The sequence below is a fragment of the Hibiscus syriacus genome, unplaced genomic scaffold (assembly GCF_006381635.1).
Source record: "Hibiscus syriacus cultivar Baekdansim isolate YM2019G1 unplaced genomic scaffold, ASM638163v2 tig00112382_pilon, whole genome shotgun sequence".
Taxonomy (NCBI): Eukaryota; Viridiplantae; Streptophyta; class Magnoliopsida; order Malvales; family Malvaceae; genus Hibiscus; species Hibiscus syriacus.
This window is the reverse complement of record NW_024063318.1, coordinates 1,391,062-1,414,019: the sequence shown is the minus strand read 5'-3', so window position 1 is coordinate 1,414,019 and position 22,958 is coordinate 1,391,062. Positions and strand designations below refer to the sequence as shown.

General features: G+C 33.0%; 1 long non-coding RNA gene across 1 annotated transcript; it reads left to right on the top strand.

Annotated features, from left to right (window-relative positions):
* Positions 1–768: 768 nt before the first annotated feature.
* On the top strand, positions 769–22,655 carry LOC120178799. Its single transcript, XR_005521544.1, has 4 exons — positions 769–826; positions 920–1,044; positions 14,688–14,694; positions 22,643–22,655. It is a non-coding gene; the product is annotated as an uncharacterized LOC120178799 (long non-coding RNA).
* Positions 22,656–22,958: the final 303 nt, after the last annotated feature.

The window sequence follows — 22,958 nt, the reverse complement described above, 5'->3', positions numbered from 1 at the left end:
ATTTTACATTTCGCAGCACGAATTTGCCAAATTCGAAACTCAGTTTTCAAATTGGTGAATTTGGATTTTTTATCGGATTTTTCTACCGTGTTTACCTATATCGGTAATTAAGTTGCGAAATTGGTCAGATTCGCAACTGAGTTTTCAAATGGGCGAATTTGGATTTTTTACCCGATTTTTTTTACCGTGTTTACCTATATTGATAATTGAGTTGCGAAATTGACAGATTCGAGTTGCGAAATTGGAAATTCGAGTTGTGAAAATTTCTATGTTCGAGTTATGAATTCTACTTCTGTGTTGCGAATTCCAAATTTGAGTTGCGAATTCCAAATTTGAGTTGCGAATTCGGAAACTGTGTTACGAAATTGAATTTCGAGTTACGAATCCGAATTCAAGTTGCGAATTCGTTGGTTATTTTTGTAAATCCAAAAAAAGTTGGTTAAAATCGTATATTATAAGGTATTTTCAGTCACTGAAGTTATTTTATGTTAAAGGAAAAAAAAAGCTGGAAACCTGGGCGGTGACTGAAGATCATGTGTTCATATTGTTTGCTCATGGCAATCAAATGAACACATTCTTTCCAAAATTTTAATTTCTTAGTCTTTCGATTGAGAATTTTAGTTAATCAGCCTCTTCTCCACCGCCACACTTCCTTTTATCTGCACGTGAAGTAATGATAATGTTCTTTTTTATCAAATGAAATCATTTGATTAACGCTCCACTAATTGTTCTTGCTTTACTATGGATTTTCACCACTACTGCTGCTAGCTTTGCTACGGATCTGCTGCTTGCTTACTGTTTCGCGAGATTTCTTCACTGTTAACTGGTAATTATCCTTTCGCTTTTGCTATTCTATTATTTCCTTCTTTTCACGGTTTTTGAGTGTTTGTTCTCTCTCTCTCTCTCTCGTTGTTCTCAGGCTTTGTAGGAAATAAGGTTGAAGAGTGTGGCTGTACAAAGGAACGGGAGTTCTGGATCTCCATTGCCTATTGCCATTCTTGTATTCTTCTCAGTTCTCGCGCCACTTGTTTTCTTTTTCGGTCCGTTATTCTTCCTAGGATGTTTCGGTTTTAACTAAACTTGTTGCTCTAAATGAACTAGCATGTCCGGTATAATTGAAGCTTTAAGCTAAAACCCTACTGATTTTTGTTAGGTGGTCACTGGTATAATTGAGTGACCTGATTGAAAAAAATTTAAAAAAATTGGTCAAAATGAAAAGGGATAATAATTAGGTTGTCATTGATATAATTTATCATTTATTTTAAATAATTTATCTTTAAATTTTTAACTTATTTATAATATATGTTCAATATTTTAAAATTTAAATTTTTATAAATTAAATTAATAATACTCGTCATTAGTGATACTTGTCTAGCGTCGTAGAATTTTCTTTGTTTTTGGAGTTTCGGCTCAAACACATTAATTTGAACCTAAACTCTGACCTCCCTAATTCATATATAACCTTTACAATAATTAGCAGTTTAAATAGTTATCGATCATATTCATGGTCAGGGGACCTTGACAGCTAACAGAATTTCTCCATTCCCCTTATTTTTATGGGTAGTTATGTCATACGACAATTTAATATAAGATTTATGAACAATAGTAAATAAGCGTAACCAAAAATATTATTAAAAATATAAAATTTTATACTAGACGCAATTAAAATATTAATTTTTTTAATATTTTCGGTCGAACCAAAATTTTTATAAAGAATATAACATTTTCCCCATTCCCATTTTTATGGGTAATTCTGTCATAGAACAATTTAATTTAAGACTTATGAACAACAGGAAATAAGCGAGGAAATAAGCGTAACCGAAAATGTTATAAAATATATATAAAATTTTCGGCTAGACGCAACTTAAAATGTTAATTTTTTTAATATTTTCTATTGAACCAAAAATTTTATAAAAATATAACATTTTTAGTTGTCAATCGAATATATTATAAAAAAATTTAACATTTTTAGTTCAATAAAAAATATTAAAAAAAGCTAACATTTTAATTGCACTTAACCAAAAATATTATATCTTTTTATAATATTTTCGGTTATGTATTTCGTTAACCTTAAATTAAACTATCTTTTCTTATACTCTTTCAATTTTTTTATTAATAAATAAAGGACGGCAAATAATGGCTTTCCCTTGTAATCTGCAAGGCAATACTAACATTATCTATAAAAGGTACGAATTGTTATCTATAAAATGTACGAATTGTTCTTTTGGTTCACTCCTACTTGCTTGTCTCTATTTATAACTTTTTAGCTTCCCTTGGTAGTTAGGGAAGGCAACAAAGAGAGACCGAAACGGCGCGAGCATCGATTGCTTCCTATAATTTTTAAATTTTTATATAATTTAATTATATTTTATAGTTTTTATTAATAATTTTTCTCTTATAGTTTCATAATTACATGTTTTAAATGGGTAAAGTATAGTAATGGTCACTGAAATTTTCTAAAACTTTCATTTAGGTCCCCCAACTTTTAAAACTTACAATACAATCCCTCAACATTTATTTCGTTTGTAAAATGGTCCCCCAACATTTAGTCTGTTTGCAATATGATTCCCGACCGTTTGACGCCATTACACTGCCGTTAGTACGTTTGCAATATAGTCACTGAACTTTTCAGGCACTTGCATTTAGGTCCCCAACTTTTAAAACTTACAACACAGTCCTAAATTTCATTCTAAACCCCAAATTCCTGTTCGATCTCAAATTTCATTTTTTGATTCTCTCTTCTCATTTCCAGCGTAACTTTTCAGTCGATGATACATGGGAAATTCTAATGTAACTTTGAATTATGTGGAGGTGTTGACTTGAATAAGGGTCCATTGAGAGAAGACCCGACCAAGGGACTATCGGGACCATCAACAATTCAAGGTGTAATGTTAGATTCACGTCATCTCAAGTGAAGAATAGATGTTCGATGAAATGCTTGTGAGAAAAAAATGGGGTTAGAAATGCAGAGTTGACAAATACTACTAAGATGAACTAAGTATCATTGTTGATAGTCACCAACAAAGTTGGAATTATTTTGTATAAATTACATATAATAATTTCTTCGTTTAATCCTTGTACTTAAAGATTTTCCAACAGATGATCAAATTTAATGAAATCCCAAACAGCGCATTCACCTCTCGTTTGGTTTTTGTTCTTCAATTTTCCGCCATATAAAATTGTAAAACCAAGCAGTGCTATGTCTTTCAGCTTTTTATTTATAAAGAAAAAATGGAGGAAGAATTGCTTGAACGCAATACCGATTGCGTTTATTTCTTAGTCTTTCCCCTCACTTGCAAGAAGGTATTTATTTTCTCTTTTAGGCTATCCGGAAGTAAGTTTTTCCTCTTTCATACTTTCCCATTTTCAGCTCGCATTGTGTGTTTTATGTTGAAATTGTTCTGTTTCTGGAACTGCATGTCAATGATATGGATATTCAGTGTTACTTTTGAACCAAAACCATCTAATTTTCTTTCTTTCTTCTTAATCAAAACTTTTAGTACTCCTTGTGAAAGATATTCAGTCCATCAGAATAGAAGTGAAATAGGGTCCTAGGCAAAAAAATTTGATCTTCTTGTTTGGTTTTTCTTTAAATCAGGGAATTAGTTGTGAGTATCGACATAGTGAAATTGCCAGACTCAATCTGAGAGACTGTTAGTACTAGTTTACTGGAATTTTATTGATCGACATGTGGTTTTCAGCGTCATGTGAGCTCGTATTCTTTTTAATAAGTTCATGTTGATTATGGACTGATTTATCGTGAACGAATTAAATTTTTTACATGTTTTGGAAATTTTATAGTTGAATTGTATTGAATTATAGCTTTAGAAGGCAATTCTGCATGCACATAACACGAAAGGCATCATGACAGCGTAGTATATTTGGAGCAGCTACTTGACCTTGTCATGATGCCTTTTGAGTTACGAAAGAGACTGAGAGGTGAATGCGCTGTTTGGGATTTCATTATATTTGATCATCTGTTAGAAAATCTTTAAGCACAAGGATTAAACAAAGAAATTATTATATGTCATTATATAAAATAATTCAGCTTTGTTGGTGACTTTCAACAATGATACTTACTTCATATTAGTAGTATTTGTCAACTCTGCATTTCTAACCCCATTTTTTTTCTCACAAGCATTTCATCGAACATATATGCTTCACTTGAGATTACTTGTATCTAACATTACACCTTGAATCGTTGATGGTCCCGATAGTCCCTTGGTCGGGTCTTCTCTCAATTAATGGACCCTTATTCTAGTAAACACGTCCACATAATTCAAAGTTAGATTAGAATTTCCCATGCATCCCCGACTGAAAAGTTAAGCTAGAAATGAGAAGAGAGAAGCGAAAAAGGAAATTCAAGATCGAAAAGGAATTTAGAGTTTAAAATGAAATTTAGGATTGTGTTGCAAGTTTTAAAATTGGGGGACCTAAATGCAAGTGCCTGAAAAGTTCAGTGACCATATTGCAAACGTACTAACGGTAGTGTAACGGCGTCAAACGGTCGAGGACCATATTGCAAACAGACTAAATGTTGGGGGATCATATTGTAAATGGACTAAATGTTGGGGGACTGTATTGCAAGTTTTAAAAGCTAGGGGACCTAAATGAAAGCTTTAAAAAAGTTCAGTGACCATTAGTATACTTTACCCTAAATTTATAATATATATTAAATAAAAAATTCATTTCTAATATAAAATCTTGTGCCTGTCCTGATAAACAATCGGGTTATAATAATGCATACATCTTAACGATTTGTATTACCTTCCATCAGTGGAGGAAACTTTAATGTAAAGAAATACAATAAGAGTGCATCAAGATTTGTTTATTGTTCTTACAGTTCTTGTAATCAAGTATTTAAGAGGGAAATGCTTAAGGAAAAATAACTTAAATAATTATATGAAGAATATTTGTTTTAATGATTCTCAATCATTTTACAATAAACATTTAAACTTGCCGTTATTGGTGCTTAAACCCGAGATCTTTAGAAATTACAATCATCCCTTTAATCACTAAATTAACTTGGTTCATCATATTTTGATATATATATATATATATATATGATAGGATCATGTTACACAATGAAAAAATCTTTTAATTTTACATAGATTTAGGATCGTTGGATGAGTTAAATCAGATGGTTGAGATTAAAAGTAAGAAATGTGAAGATATTTACTGGGGAAAACAACGAGTCAATCTTAGTCATCTATTTTCACTCATCGAACGGTCTTAAATATGTGTACAACTAAAGAGTTTTACATTGTGTAAGTATATCTTAACCTTATATATATTCATTTCGTTATTTTTATTGATTCACGCTTTAAGTTTTATGTAACTTTATTACGTTTTAATTTATCTCTTATCTGGTATGATTTATTATAACCATGGGTATAATTCTAAATTTGATAATCATTTGATGTGCATATTGTTCTAATATCAAAATAATTATCGACAAATAAATAAACAAGATTGACAAAGAAAAATAAAGAACACCAAGATTTACGTGGAAAACTCAAAAGAGAAAAATCACAGACATATGAGAAGAATTTCACTAATATGAAGTAAGAAAATACAAGAGGATATTGGAGAAAGAAAATCTTGAAATCTAACCCTTTACTCTTAGCATCTATTTATAGGAATAAATATTTTATTACAAAGTAAAACTAATATAAATATACTTTAATATATATTTTAATCAAACTATGATTCTTACTTTTCCAAACTTAAATATTAATTAGATTGTGCCACTTTGAATTCGAGTCGAATTCTAAAAATTCTATACCTTGACGCGAATTCTGAAAGTGCAAAGGTTTTGAGACAAAATAATCAAATTCAATGAGACACTCAAACTCAACAAAAACAATTCTTCACTTCAATGAACAAGTGTTTTAGACTAACTTGTAACAATAGATGAATTAATAGGGCATTTTGGTCCTTTAAGGGGAATGAATTTAAAAATTATTTCCTTATTAGGGATTTTCAATAGGAGAAAAGAGGAATGTTAAGTCAAAAGCTATCTCTTCTTCTTCTTCTTTCCCATATAAAGGCTCTTCTCTATAGCCAAAGGTAATGTTTCATTTGGCTAGTTTTTCCTTTCGTTTTTTGTTGGTTTTTGAATCATTGAGTATTATAGAGGCTTAAGGAAGGGTTAAATAAGATTAAAACTAATAGATTGATGAAATATTTTAGATTTAAGAAAATGGGTTTTTGAATTATTTGTTAATGTTGAGTTAATCGATCGATGAAATCAGCCAAAAGGGGGTGAATTGGCAATTAAAATTTTGGTGGAAGCTTTTGCAGAAAATTGAAAGTAATTGCACAACGATTTAGAGTGGTTCGACTTTCTTAACCAAAGTCTACGTCCACTACCTTAGCTATCCACACTAAGGATTTTTCAAAAATTCACTAATTTGTTCTTTCTTTTGAGGCCAAAGAGATAACCTTACAACTCCCTCAAGAATATACCCCAATTCTTGAGAACACTCTTTCTCAAAGAGAAGATTACAAATTCTCAAACTTAATGAAAAACCTCACAAAGTAAATGTGTTTGCACAATTCTAGAACAAATAAAAAACACTCAAAAATGAATACAATTGAGTACAAGTAGTGTTATTGAAAGCAAAATGAATATTGAATGAAAAATAGGCTTGAAATGCTCAAACTTGAGGTTTGATGTTTTCTCTTTGATTCTCTCTTGATTCTTGTTGATTGTTATTTCTTGTTGTTGATCAATGGCTTCTAAGCTTGTTTAAATACTACTTCAATTGATTCTGAACGTTGGGGATGATTAGTGGAGTCAATAGAGCCATTTAAGTGTGAAAACAATTAATAAAACAGTTGGGAGTTTGGTGCATCAATGCATAAGGCTAGTGCATCGGTACACTATGTGTCAAATTCAAATATTTCGACTGTTGGACCCTTAGTGCATAGGTTCACTAAGAGTGCACTAAGAGTGCATTGATGTATGAAGTGCATTCGATGTTTCAAAAAAGCCCGAGTGCATCGATGCATGTCTGTGCATCGATGCATAAAATGCATTCGATGCTTTCATAAAACCTGAGTGCATCGATGCATGGTATGTGCATCGATGCATGGATTGGTGCATCGATACACTCTTTTGAAAATTTGATTTTAGGCTCGTTTTTAGTTCAAAATACTTTGTGAAAATTATTTCAAAAATATTTTAAGATTAAAACACAATTTTACATTTTATTAAGGATTGAAATTGATCTTTGAAAGACTTGGAGTAATATTTTGATATTCGAGTAATTAAATCGAATATACTAAGAAAATCATTTGTAAAATCTTAAAATTCATTTATACTTAATTTGTTATATTGAAAAATTAAAATCTTTTCAACAATCTCCCCCTTTTTGATATAACAAAACATTTTAGTAATTTTAAGATTTTGAAATCAAGTTTTGAAAAATTACTCCCCTTACTATAACACTTCTCCCTATAACACTTCTCCCCCTTTTTGTTAAATCAAAAAGACTCTAAACTTTTTTAAATAAGGTTTTCAAAAAATTAGCCAATTGATTTATTAATTTAAATATTAAGCTGCTAAGATCACAATCAAAAGAGATATTAGCCATTAGTCCCATCAATATTCATAATAAAAATGTGAAATGGTAAAAATTGGTCATAATGCAACTAATATGTAAATGATGCAAAAATTAATAATCATTAAGCTCAAAAAGAAGACCAAATCAAATATATATATAATAAGTTCAAATATCCAAAGCAACCAAAATATAAATCCAAACAAATTCAAACATCCAACAAACAAAATAAAACAATCCAAAACCATTCAAAATGTTTTAACAAGTAAAATTCTAAGTTGATCCAAAACAAAAACAAAGCAAGGTCTACTCGTCCATAGAAGGATCGGGAGGAGGAGGAAATCGTGCTTGCATCTCAAGAGTAAGAGCATCCATACATTAAAGCATCTCCCTTTGAGACTCCATTTGTTGAGCTTCCAAAGTGTTTAAGCGATGATTCACCGCTTCATTGTTTGCAGTTAAATGAGATTTGATGGAAGCAAACCGTAGATTAAATGTCTCCAAAAAGGAACGGAAATATGGAGGCACTTGATCCTCTTGTTGTGCCGGTGCATTGTCGGGATTGTCAATATCTTGAAATATCCCTTGAAGCTTGGGATCATCGTCTGCAGCTGGTGCCGGTGGAGGTTGAGTATGAGAGGAGCTAGGAGCAGGAGGTGCTCGTGAAGAACTCGCTCCCGAAGTTTTCTTATAGGGTCGATAAACCCATTGACCAGTTTCCTCATCCTGTTTCCAATCAGCTTTCTTCAAGGAGGTGAGATTGATTTGGTTTTGAAGAGGAATGGGATTGTCAAAGAGACGTTAAGACCGAGTTTGATAAAAAGATTACTAAGTAGACACACATAAACTAAAGTTTCGACATGTTTAGAAGGAACAACATTTATGGTATCTACTAGTTCACTGAAAATGATTTGTGACAAATTGATTTTTCTATTATGTTGGATACAATACATCCACCATAAATCCCTAATACGAAGAGTGGAGTACCTACCTCCAGATGGTCTAAACCACCAAGAGATCATCAAATGGAGAAATCGATCGTGATGAGATCGTAGAGTACTAACACTAGCGTTAGGAAGATAGGGATATGCCACAGTTTCTTTTTCATTGTATAGACCATTATCATCTAGCCCAAATTGCCTAGCAATAGACTCGGAGTCAATATGAATATATTTCCTAAAAGGTAGGATCTAATTCCTATAGTCCCATATTGAGTCTGGTTTTGAATACATACCGCATTAGAGTAGAAAATGCGGACTAACTGATGATAGACGATTGGTTTTAGGTGAAACAATTTATCAAACTTCCAGGATTTAGAGTTGGAAGGTATTCGAAGTTAATATCTATCATGGCTTGAACAGAAGGAATAAGCTCTTCCCAGATTTTGTAAGATTGGAAAGAATTTATGTACCTATGGTAGAGTTCGTCTCTACGAAGTTTAGGCATATTAAAACAGGAACTTATAATGGTCATATCGGGATTGTTTGGATTTGAAGGTTGAGGAGGAATGGGAGGTCGGTTTGAAGACTCGATGAAGTCCTAGGGTGTTTAGGGTTTAACATGGTTTAAGGAATCGGAATTAGGAATGTAACTTGTAATTATAAAACACATGTATGCAAATAATCAATCCCAAAACTCAATTGAGTCCATAATAATTCAAGGTTCTCTAAACCGAATCCTAATGGGAAAAGTTTTTGAAAATAACATTTAGAAATATCATAATTCATATAGTTTTCATGAAACCAATACAATTAAATCAAAAACAATAATTTTCGAAAATAACATTTTTTTATTTCGAAAATTCAATGTCAATGTTGAAAAATTGTTTGCCTTTGACGAAATTGATTGTAAAATCTAGTTTAGAATCATAAAATAATCAATGCCTGATATAATGTTCATCCTAGAACTAATCAAAACTAGTTCTAAGTTTAAAAATCAATAAAATAGAGGTTTTGAAATATTACCTTGAAAATTTCAGATTGAGAGGAATGTGATGTTGTTTTGCACGATTTGATGATGAAAGCAGGATTAGGAGTTGAAGAATGAAAGATTTCCGATCAAAAACTAAGGATTTGGAGCAATTTTGAGAGTGAAGAGAGTGAGAGGAGAGGCGACAGTGAGAGTGTTTTAAGAGAGTTTTGAGAAAATGAAGAAGAAATAGGGTCTTTATCCAAAAACCCGATGGATGCATCGATGCACATTCAAGGGGATGTATCGATGCACTATTCAGTGTATTGATGCATTATGCACAAAAATGTCAAAAATCGTTTTAAACACTCAACATGCTAAATTAATTAGCTCTAATGGTATTGCCAACTCATATATTGAAAATTAATCATGTTCAATCAATCAATTTAATTCTTAAACTACATTTGAACATAAAATTATTTTTACCAAAGAACATAAACTCCCTCTAACTAATAGCAAAGAATGCAATTAAAAATTATTATTATAAGCTTTTTTCATTTATTTTTAAAAGTGCTAAAATTATTTTAAACACTAAGTGAAGATAGGTCAGTTAAACCTAATTCTCTTCTAAGTGTCCAAAATCTTTCTTTGTCTAAAGATTTTGTAAAGATGTCCGCTAATTGATGCAAAGTATCAACAAATTCTAGAACTACATCTTCCTTAGCGACATGGTCTCTAATAAAGTGATGTCTAATTTCAATATGCTTAGTTCTAGAGTGTTGGATGGGATTTTTAGTGAGACAAATAGCACTAGTATTATCACACTTGATAGGAATGGTACCTACTTCAATTCCATAATCAAAAAGTTGTTGTTTCATCCATAAAACTTGTGCACAACAACTACCAGCTGAAATGTATTCTGCTTCAGTGGTAGATAATGCAACACAATTTTGTTTCTTTGAAAACCAAAAAATCAGCATATTTCCAAGGAATTGACAAGTAACAGAGATACTTTTCCTATCTAATTTGCATCCTCCATAATCCGCATCAGAGAAGGCATGCAAGCTAAACCTAGAGTCTCTAGGATACAAAAGCCCTAAACTAGGAGTGTCCTTAAGGTATCTAAAGATTCTCTTAACAGCTAGTAAATGTGATTCCTTAGGACATGATTGAAATCTAGCACATAAGCAAACACTAAACATAATGTCCGGTCTACTTGCAGTTAGATAAAGCAAAGATCCAATCATTGACCTATATAATTTAACATCCACACATTTACCTCCTTCATCTATGAACTCATTGGAGTGTCATGAGGTTTCCCATTTTCCAGTCCAAACTTCTTGAGCATATATTTGACGTACTTAGCTTGATTGATAAAGATGCTATCTTTTCTTTGCTTGATTTGGAGTCCCAAGAAAAATGAGAGCTCCCACATTATGCTCATCTCGAATTCACTTTGCATTAGCTTAGAAAATTCTTGGCAAAAAACATCATTAGTAGAACCAAAAATTATATCATCAACATAAATTTGAACTACTAATAAATATTTACCTTTATGCTTTAAAAACAATGTACTGTCAACCTTCCCTTTTGAAAAATCTTTTTCGATTAAAAATTTGACAATCTTTCATACCAAGCTCTAGGAGCTTTTTTTAAACCATAAAGCGCTTTTGTCAATTTAAGAACATGATTTGGAAATTTTGAATCTTCAAAATCAGGAGGTTGTTCCACATACACTTCTTTTATAAAACCATTTAAAAATGCACTTTTAACATCCATTTGATATAATTTAAATTCATGAAAACATGCAAATGCTAATAACATTCTAATTGCTTCCATAGTAGCTACGGGAGCGTATGTTTCATCATAGTCTATGCCCTCTTCTTGAGTATACCCTTGAGCAACAAGTCTAGCCTTTTTCTCACTATATTACCACTTTCATTAAGCTTATTCCTAAATACCCATCTAGTACCTACAATAGATTTATTACTAGGCCTTTCAACTAATGTACATACTTTACTTCTCTCAAATTGATTTAACTCTTCTTGTATAGCCATAATCCAATGTTCATCTTTTAATTCTTCTTTAATATTCTAAGGCTCTATGCATGAAATAAATGCAACATAATTAAAAATATTTCTAAGAGAAGATCGAGTAGTTACTCATTTTGATGGATAACCTATAATTTCACCATCCTTGACATAGTTGTACTCTCTTGGATAAGATAATTCCCTTTCTTCAATGGTTGGATTCTTGAGAGGATCATGAGTTTCCTCATCTTTTGTTTCTTCTTTTGATGATAATTCTCCAACGCCATGTCTAACGTCATTTGCTTGTATAATACCTACATCATCATCAACACAAGAATCCTTCCTCAGAAGGGGATTATCATTGAAAACAACATGTATAGACTCTTCTACAACTAAAGTTCTTTTATTAAATACTCGATAAGCATTAGAATTTAAGGAATACCCAGAAAAATTTCTTCATCACTTTTAGCATCAAATTTGCCAAGGTTTTCTTTACCGTTGTTTAAAATAAAACATTTTCATCCAAAAGGATGAAAATAGCTAATGTTAGGCATTTTATTTTTGAAAATTTCATATGGATTTTTCTTTAAAATTGGCCTAATCATTACTCGATTTACAACATAACAATCGGTATTTGTGGTTTCTGCCCAAAAATATTTTGGCAAATTATTTTCACAAAGCATGGTTATAGCCATTTCCTCTAAAGTTTGATTTTTCCTCTCAACAACTCCATTTTGTTGAGGGGTTCTAGGTGCTGAAATATTATGGCTAATACCATTAGAATTACAAAACTCAGTAAATCCAAGATTTTCAAATTCAGTTCCATGATCACTCCTAACACTAGTGATAGAGTAACCTTTTTCGTTTTGGATTAATTTTGAAAATATGATGAAATGTTCTAATGCTTCATCTTTAGTACTTAAAAATAGAACCCAAGTATATCTAGAATAATCATCTACCAAGACAAATGCATATTGTTTTCCACCCAACTAGTAGTTCTAGTTGGCCCAAAAAGATCTATATGGATCAATTTTAGTACTCTACTAGTTGATACGTCATTAATGGATTTAAAAGAAACTCGCTTTTGTTTTCCTTTAGCACAAGCATCACATATTTTATCATTATCAAATTTTAGTTTAGGCAACCCTCTTACTAAATCTCCTTGAATTAACCGTTGCAAAACACTCATACTAGCATGTCCTAGTCTCCTATGCCATAACCAACTATCATGTTCATCCTTAGCAACTAGGCATATATTAGTCATAACAATAGAGTCTAAATACACCATGTATATGTTTCCTATTCTATGACTAACAAGCATAATCGATTAGATGCAATGTCAATGACTTTACAACCATTAATATCAAACATGAATTGAATCCCTTATCACACAATTGGCTAATACTCAATAGATTATGCTTTAATCCATTCACATATAAAATATTCTTAATTTGTATGGAAGAGGTATTACCTATAGTACCTATACCTTCAAGGTGACCTTTTGAATCATCACCAAAAGTAACTTCTCCTCCATTTTTAGCGTTAAGCTCAATGAACCGGCTTTTGTCTCCAGTCATGTGTCTCGAGCATCCACTATCAAGGTACCATGAATTTGGATTTGTTTCTCATGCCTTGTAGCAATGCTCCTTTTCCTACAAACATAGATTAATTTCTAATTTTTGGTACATAAATTCTTTTGGGTCCATATTCATTAATTTCTAAAATCCTAGTCCCCTTAGGTATCCATTTGTGTAGGATATCCTTATCTTTAGTAGTAATGAGTTCTTTAGGAACCCATATACTTCTAACAATTTTTCCATTTAAGGTTCGTTGAGGACCTCTATGATTGTAGTTTCTAAAACTTTTTCTAACAAAGTTGGGTTTTGAATTTTCTCCTTTTTCAAAACTTTTTGACCTAACTTTATCAAAAGAAGCTTTAAAATCATCAATTTTCTTTTGATGATCATCATTGACCTTTGAAAGTAAATTATGCAAATTAGAATTTTTCTTTTCAAACTCTTCTAGTTTGATTTGCAAATTTTTTATTTTACTTTCAAGATCATTGCTGGTCTTGGATATGAGATTATTTTCATTTTTCAATTTTGAAATATCATTTTTATATTTTAAAAACAATTTCTCATAATCCGAAGCCAACCCAATATATTCCTCTAATAACTCATCATAAGATAAATCATCTAAATCAAATGAGTTATAGGTTACCTTAGAATCTTCCCCGAATGCCATCAAGCACAAGTTTGCTACTTCTTGTTCCTCTTCATTAGAACCTTCTTCATCGCTCCATTTCTTTGATTTACCCTTTCTTTCAATTGTAGGAAATCATATTTGACATGCCCCGGCTTTTTGCATTGATAGCAATGATCGGGTCCTTCTCTTTTTTGTTCATTTTTGAAGCCTTCATTTCATTTGAATTTTCTTCCTCGGTAAGGTCTCATCATTTTTCTGAACCGTTTGGCAAACAATGTCATTTCCTCGACGTCGTTATCTTCATCCGAATCACTCTCATCTTTTGTGGATTTGAGAGCAACTCCAATGTTTTTCTTCTTCTCTTTCTCCTTTGGTGTCTTGTCAATCTTATCGAGGTCCACCTCATCTTCAAGAATCATTTCATGAGTGAGGAGAGAATCGACTAGTTCTTCAAGAGTTAAGGACTTTAGGTTCTTAGCCTAGGTGATTGTCGTCTTCTTTGATTGCCACAATTTTGGAAGTGAGTAAACTAACTTCCTTACAAACTTTTCGTTTGAAATGATCTCTACATATGATTTGAGACTATTGACAATTGTTGAAAATCTATCCGTCATACCTTTGATATCTTCATTTGGTTTCATCCTGAAATTTTTATAGTTATGTGTTAGAAGACTAATTTTAGATTCTTTTACCTCGTCGGTGCCTTCATGAGTGACTTGTAGTTTATCCCATATTTCTTTGGCGGTTGTACAAGATGAAACTCTTCCATATTCATCTGGTCTAAGAGCATAAAATATGATATGTATGGCTTTGGAGTTGAGCTGGAATATTCTTGTCTCTCCTTCACTCCACAATCTTGGATGAGTAAGAGGCTTGATATATCCGTCTTCTACAATATTCCATGCTCTCATGTCACTTGCTTGAATAAAATACATCATCCTATTCTTCCAATATGCATAGTTAACTCCATTGAAGAAAGAAGGCTTGTTGACGGGCATCGAATCGAGACTGGAGTCGATATTTGAAGTAGAGGCCATTGATGACTTGATAATCGATGTAACTCTTCTCAAATCGACTAAAGAGGTGATTAAACCTTTAAATGAGTGAGGATCTGATACCAATTGTTGAGTTAATCGATCGATGGAATATCGGCCAAGAGGGAGTGAATTGTCAATTAAAATTTCGGTGGAAGCTTTTATAGAAAATTAAAAGTAATTGCACAACGATTTAGAGTGGTTTGAATTTCTTAACCAAAGTCTACGTCCACTACCTTAGCTATCCACACTAAGGATTTTTCAATAAATTCACTAATTTATTATTTCTTTTGAGGCCAAAGAGATAACCTTACAACTCCCTCAAGAATATACCCCCAATTCTTGAGAACACTCTTTCTCAAAGAGAAGATTACAAATTCGCAAACTTAATGAAAAACCTCACAAGGCAAATATGTTTGTACAATTCTAGAACAAAGAAAAGAACACTAAAAAATGAATACAATTGAGTACAAGTTGTGTTCTTGAAAGTAAAATGAATATTGAATGAAAAATAGGCTTGAAATGCTCAAACTTGAGGTTTGATGCTTTCTCTTTGATTCTCTCTTGATTCTTGTTGATTGTTATTTCTTGTTGTTGATCAATGGCTTCTAAGCTTGTTTAAATACTCCTTCAATTGATTCTGAACGTTTTGGATGATTAGTGGAGTCAATAGAGCCGTTTAAGTGTGAAAACAATTAATAAAATAGTTGGGAGCGTCTGGTGCATCAATGCATAAGGCTAGTGCATCGGTACACTATGTGTCAAATTCAAATATTTCGACCGTTGGACCCTTAGTGCATCGATGCACTAAGAGTGCATCGATGCATGAAGTGCATTCGATGTTTCAAATAAGCCCGAGTGCATCGATGCATGGTCTGTGCATCGATGCATAAAATGCATTCGATGTTTTCATAAAACCTGAGTGCATCGATGCATGGTATGTGCATCGATGCATAAAATGCATTCGATGTTTAATTTATTCAATGGTGCATCGGTGCATGGATTGGTGCATCAGTACACTCTTTTGAAAAATTGATTTTAGGCTTGTTTTTGGTTCGAAATACTTTGTGAAAATTATTTCAAAAAATATTTTAAGATTAAAACACAATTTTACACTTTAGTAAGGATTGACATTGATCTTTGAAAGACTTGGAGTAATATTTGATATTCGAGTAATTAAATCGAATATACTAAGAAAATCATTTGTAAAATTGTAAAATTCATTTATACTTAATTTGTCATATCGAAACATCAAAATATTTTCAACAGTTAAGATATGAGTTTTTATTGATGTTTACTAGTATATTTGACTTGTCAAATAAGTAAATAAGAGATTAGAAACATTGGATGGGTTTAAAAACATGTTAGAAAAAGTGGATTGATTATTAGATTAAAATATTCTTTGGAGATTGTAGATGTTAAAGTAGTTAAATGGAGGAAAGTTAGTCGAGATAAGCAAAGAAGAGTTTGATAGTATTGTTGGAGGTAAAAATAATGGAAATTGGCAAAATATGGGTAAAAAATCGGGCTAAAATGGAAAATTTGGGTAAGGGCATCGGTACTGGAAGAACAGTACTGATACTATAGGCTTAAATTTGGAAGAAATCAGATGAACAATATTGATACTGATGCAATTAGTATCAATATTGATGGGGTATCGATACTATGAGAAAGGTATCAATACCATTGATTCCAGAATGCATAAATGGTATCGATATTGTAATGGAATATCGGTACCGTAGTATAGAAATATCAGTACTAGGATAAAGGTATCGATACCATGGATTCCAGAATGCCGAAATGGTATCGATATTGAAAGGGAGTATCGGTACCATAGTATAGAAGTATTAATATCATGGTATGGGTACCGATACAATTAAGCCAAGAATTATAAGATAGGTTGAAATTGTTATAGAAATTTAAAAAATAATACTTTTGAGTATTATTAAAATATAAATGTTAGATAATAAACTAACATTTGTATGAAATGTGTACTAAATGGGTGCTTGTGTAGATCATGACCAAGCTTCCGAGTCAAGCAAGAAAAAGAGCAAGGATAAAGTTGTCGAGTAGTAGGACATCACTACAACAGAGTAAGGAAGCATATCAGGTGAGTGTATATATTGTAATTATATGGGTTGAGGGAGACTCACAATAAGTCCACCCCAAATGTTTAAATTAATGTATGTTTTTCCTTATATGATATATGTTAATAATGTGTGTGGAATTGATATTATGAATAATTTTTATGGTAAGGACTATTTTTTTAAAATAAAAGATTAATTGCCTAGCTATGCATTTGGCAGAAAAGTGCCAATATTGCAAGTTAGATAAAAGGCTAAATGTCTTTAAGTAAAAGATTAATTGCCTAGTCGTGCATTTGGCAGGAAAGTGCCAATATTGCAAGTTAGATGAAAGGCTAAAAGCCTTTGAGTAAAAGATTAATTCCCTAGTTGTGCATTTGGCAGAAAAGTGCCAATATTGCAAGTTAGATGAAAGGCTAAATGCCTTTGAGTAAAAGATTAATTTCCTAGTTGTGATTGGCAGAAAGGTGCCAATATTACAAGTTAGATGAAAGGCTAAATGCCTTTGAGTAAAAGATTAATTGCCTAGTTGTGCATTTAGAAGAAAGGTGTCAATATTGCAAGTTAGATGAAAGGTTAAATGACCGTGAGTAAAAGATTAAATGCTTAACAGAGTATTTTGACATAAATGGTGTCATTTATTGATTTAATTTAAAAGATCATAAAGAAGGTTCACGAAGTAGACAATTATTATGGTTTTTATAGTTAGAAATCTTATGAATAAAATTATAGTTTCTTTACAAGATTATACATCACTAAGTAAATACTTAATGTGTGTTGATTTCACGCATAGGTAAAAATCAAAGATTTGCATAGTAAGGAGTGCAGTAACAACAATCATCATCAATTAAAGGTTGACTCGTCAGTAACATTGGGACAATCATACTCATTTTGAAACTTAGCTAGCATGTAATTGAACTTAAGAAAATATTTTGTAATTTATTTAAAGTGATAGTTTTAGTAATATGTTTCAATGAATATTTAATCATTGTGTTAAATTATGTGGTTTTAAAATTTGAAACAAAATTATACAGGTTTTCATTTGAGTAAATGTTTTAAAAGTGATGTGACATTTGTATCTCGTGTACGGAAAGGTACACAGGAGATGGGTGTTACAAAAGTAAATATTAAAGTAAAAAAAGAGTATCGATACTTTCAGCAACATAATCCATTTTATTATCGATATTTTCCAAGTGTATCCAAACTTACCCTAGAGTATCGATACTATAGCTAGAGTATCGATACTACACACTCAAAATGTTCATATTCGAACCAATTAAAGTTTGTAAGAGCTTGGGGTGGTTTGTAAGAATAAGACTTAGTCCGTGGGGGACGTAAATGGCTAAAGGGGCCCAGAGACACTTGTGAAAGTAGGTTACAGCCAGAGTAACCACAGTAACAATAACACATCCAAGCATCTTTAGTGATCATGTATCAGATAGATATGGTTGTAGGACCAGTGCGCAGGCTGTACCGACGAGAGGTACGAATAGGTAATCAGACTGTGAGACAATAGTATCGTATATCGCAAAAGTGACCGAGAATGTTGGACGTTCAAATATTCTTTAATTCGAGGGTGAATTAAGGAGAAACATAGGATTATCGATTAGAGCATCACTACCCAGAAATGAACCCGAGTCAGATATCGAGCCAATTAGAACCCTAGCCAATAAGTAGTAAAAGCAGCAATTGTCTTAAAGTCTCGAATCGCGTAGAGACTTCCCTAGAGTCATATAATCACTAAATATCCTCTTTTAGTGGATGTTAGTCACTATATATAATCAGTTAGGAATGTTATAAACCTAGCCTTTGTGTGACACTCGGGAAACAACCAGGACACCCAAGTTACTCTAGTAATAGGGCGAGAGTCTTGTTTGCCAGTCAGTGGATCCACGTCAGTGCTACGGTACTTCATTGTCGACTGGGTGCCAGATGCCCCAAGGCTCAACGGAGTAAGTTGGCGGGTGTACATTTTCAATACAAAATTTTCGGATCTCACCCAGGAGTACCCGATGGTGCTTCGATAGTGCTTGAGGGGTACGTGAGCTTCGAGATATAGAATCCCTCAGCCGCACCATGATACCAGCCACATACTACTATTTTTTTGTGTTATATCATATGTTAGTATATGTATAGTATAACTAGTAATGCATTCAAATAATGCATACCAGAGTTAATCTTACATTCAAATAATGCATACCAGAGTTAGTCCTGCATTCAGAAATGCCCAGTAGTTTAAGTATCGTATTTAGGTAATGCACAGCAGAATAAGCATAGCTTTCAGATAATGTATAACAAATACAATCATTATGGTTAGAAACCCATACTTCAGAAAAAGAACAGCTAAGCCTTAAGTAGATAGCACTTGACTAGATCATGCATGTACCTACTACTTAATAACATATCCTCAACATGCTTGGGTTTATTAATTCTTATGCTGCTCTATATTAGCGATTATATTATTAGTCTATGTAAGCTCAGCCTTCGGATGTTTTTCGTTGGCATGTTAGTAGCATGAGCAGTTCGAGGAGCACCGTCTTAGTAGGACTTCCAATATCTCCTTTAGAGTATCGTATCATAGATTAGTGGGCATATGTATTCATATTTTCTTACTTATGTATTTAGTTCATTTAACTAAGAGTTTTATTATTTGATTTTAAATTATGTCACTGAGCTACGATTTGTAAAATGATTTTATACAATATTTTTGTTTTATATATGATACTATTCAGTATGTTTTAAGAAACTAAATGAATAGATTTTGAGAATCATGGGTTGCCTTGGTAGCCCAATGTGGCTCTTTAAGCCCATTTAGGTTTAGGGTTTTTATATTTAATGATATCAACGCGTTAGGTTGAGTCAATCTTAGGATCTAGTGGTCAGTATTAGTAAGGTGTAAGTGAATACATACCCCTAGGTACTGAAAGTACTTGTGTAAGTCTGGAATCCTGATGGTGTTTCTTTCCTTAGCCTAAGTTTCATAATTTGCGATAGCATACAGAGTTGAACGTAATTCATGGAATCAGATAGAGAGGTGAACCTCTCACCCCAGAACAGTTAGTAAAAGAATTCTACCAAGCCAGCTAGTTTGATATCCCGTCAGGAATGGGCATAGTAGAGGCAACCTTCTTTAGAGGTTTAACTTTCACTCTCAGAGAGGTAGTGGACATTACTCCTAGAGCACAGACAGTTCAGTTAACCACCTACGGTGCGTTAGTGCCAGAAGAATCCCCAATAGAGAGGATAAGGAAATATCAGACATTTAACTTCTTTGGTTCAGGCGATAAGGATTTGAGATTAGTCGATCAACGATTGTGAGAGACCATTGGACTTCAAGGCAGTTTTGCCTTACTAGAGGGTAAGTTAGAGTGCATCACCATTTTTCTCGAGGTGATACTATTTATCAATGGGTTACTGTAGGAATGTCTCTACAACCAAAGGTACCATGCGGAATCAGTTCCCGGGTGAGTTTAGAATAAGTATAGCAATGAGACGCCTATGGATGATTAGAGAGTGGAGTTCTCTCAACTAGTCTAAGGAGATCATTTAGTGTTCATATTTAAGAGATTACCTTCTTAGGTTGAGTTGTTGTGCTCTAGAGTTGGTTGTGGCCAAGTCTTTGAAGTTCAAAAAATCTCTCGAGGGAATTCATTTGGATATCGGTATTCAGTTAACGGTAGAGCCACTTAGAGTGCTTCAGAGCAGAGATTTGCATTTCAGTATGTCTATCTCAGTTAGTAATAGGAAGGACTAGAGTTTGGCATGAGCAGAGAAGAGTGATGTCAACTCTGTCACTCTAGCCGAGTCAGAGGTCAGTTGTAGAGTCTCGTGGGAAGTCGTTAGCTCCATTATCAGTGCTGAGCTTTAGAGGCTCCAGTAGAGTCTTGGATTATCTAGAGTGTGACCACTGACATAAGAATCAATGATGAATATGCTTTAACGTTTCAAGGAAGTGTTATGGATGTAGATCCTTAACGCATATGGTGAAGGTTACCCTAGTTCTAGTAATAATGTCTCAGCTCGATCGAGGAAAGCGATCTCAGTAGTTTAGCTTGATTAGAAACCTTCTCTGGTAGGTGTCAGTTGTGTTCAGACAAGAGAGTAGTGAAGCATATCGACCAATTTTTAATTCAGCTTAACATATCAAAGAGATACAGAGACAAGGTGTTAATGGTGTAAATGAGATGTTAGATAAGGAATCAAAGGATATGGATCCAAGTGGCTAGAAAGTAGAGCTTAGTGGATTAGATAATATTACCTTAGCAAGTCATTGAGGGCTTAGAACCAGACTCGATCATCGACCTAAAGACAATTATTGGCTTGGAGTATTTTCCAATGTAGTAGTTCCGGAATTTTACCCCCAGATTGTAAGTGTACTAGAGGTGTCATAGTGAGATTGAGAGTCGAGGTGTTGTAAACCCTAAATATCACAGGATGTCTTATTACTTAAGTAGTGATCATCTAGGTGATTCGAGCCTCCTCAGTGGTGCATTCGTGTTGGTATATGAGCACGATCTATATCCAACACATAGCAGTAATTAGCATTGCGTAGTACCGAGAATTTTAATATTTTATATAAAATAAATTTAAGTTTGTTAAGTGTCGGACGACCAACGACAGTCTTCATCGAATAGCTCAGTAATGGTAGAAATATTGAATGACATACAGAATATCAAAAACCTTAACCAGAGTGTGGTTGCGACAGATCTTTGTCTTGTGAGGCGTGTTCTCCATGAGAGTCAGATGTTGTTAGATTCGCTTGGTAAGGGGTCGATTACAGATTCGCTCGGTAATCAGGTAGCATGGTTGTTTATTAAATCATAGTGAAACAGTAGAAGCATAAAGATCGACGTTAGTCATGAATTTTTAGCATGTCTTCAACAGTGGTATCGAGACAGTGTAGTAAGTGCTATAAGATCTTCAGGTTGGTACGACGAATTACCAATGTTTAATGGGTAAAAGGTTTATCGGGTTATGCAGTGAATTAACTCAATTGAGTAAGGTTAGCCAGAGATGGATTCAATGATAGAATTGATTTTGGAGTAAAGTTATCCAAAGAAAAATACTTTGAGCATGCAGTATCAGTCTATCAGATAGCCAGAACGTAATTCACTTAGTTTATTGATCTTCCAAAGTTTTCACTTAAAGTTCAGTGTGGATCGCGCCCTAAGAAAATCGTAGACAAATTTTGCGAGTCCCAAACAGTATGTCATATTAGGAGGACTTCTTCCTTGGGAATCAGTTTCTATAAGGTTAAGCGCTTCTAGATTTCTCAGTTTTGACATAGGAGAGGTCGTTCGAATCAAGTAAATTTCGAGGACGAAATTTTTTTTAAGGATGGGAGAGTTGTAACAGCCCAAATTCCAAGTTAGTAGTTTTGGGTCTACCTGAGAGGTAAGTGAACCCTGAAGAATTTATAATTCAAGTTGTTGTGCTTAATTGGACTAGACATGTGCCCAATTAAGCATAAAAAGAAGATTTTGAATTTCTTAAATATGAGGAATAACCTTTAGTGTAATTTCCCTATTTTGGAAAGATTGAGACTTTTTATCTTTTCCATCTCAATTTTCTCTTTATTTTCCTATCTTCTCATTTTCTATTCCTCCATTATCTACAAGTTTCTTAGGAAATGTAAGCTTTCGAGTCCATTTCAAGTTTTATTTTCAATCTTAACCCCTCAAGCAACATGGATTTAACTATTCAAGCCATGGGTTCTTTATTTACAAGAGGAAGTTAAGGGTTTCATCATCCAAGTCTTGGTGGGGGATTATTTCTAGCTAGAGGAGCTCAATTTCAGGAATCAATCATCAAGGTAGTGTATTTCTAATCCTTTGGAGTAATTAGATTCCATAAATTACAAGTTTTTGCTAAGATTTGAGTAATTGAGCATTTTATGGTTCATCTTTGATTTCTCAGTTAATTCACATTTTAGATGTTAAAAATATGTTTTTAAGACACTTAAGACCCTAAATAACTTACTAGAACTTCAAAATCAATTTAGAACTCAAACAAAGTCATTTGAGGTGAATTTTTAAGTGTTTCTCGAGCCTAAAATACTCATTTATGGGCAAGAGTATCGATAATGGGATGAACAATATTGATACTGGGTGAATTGGGGAAAATTTAGGGATT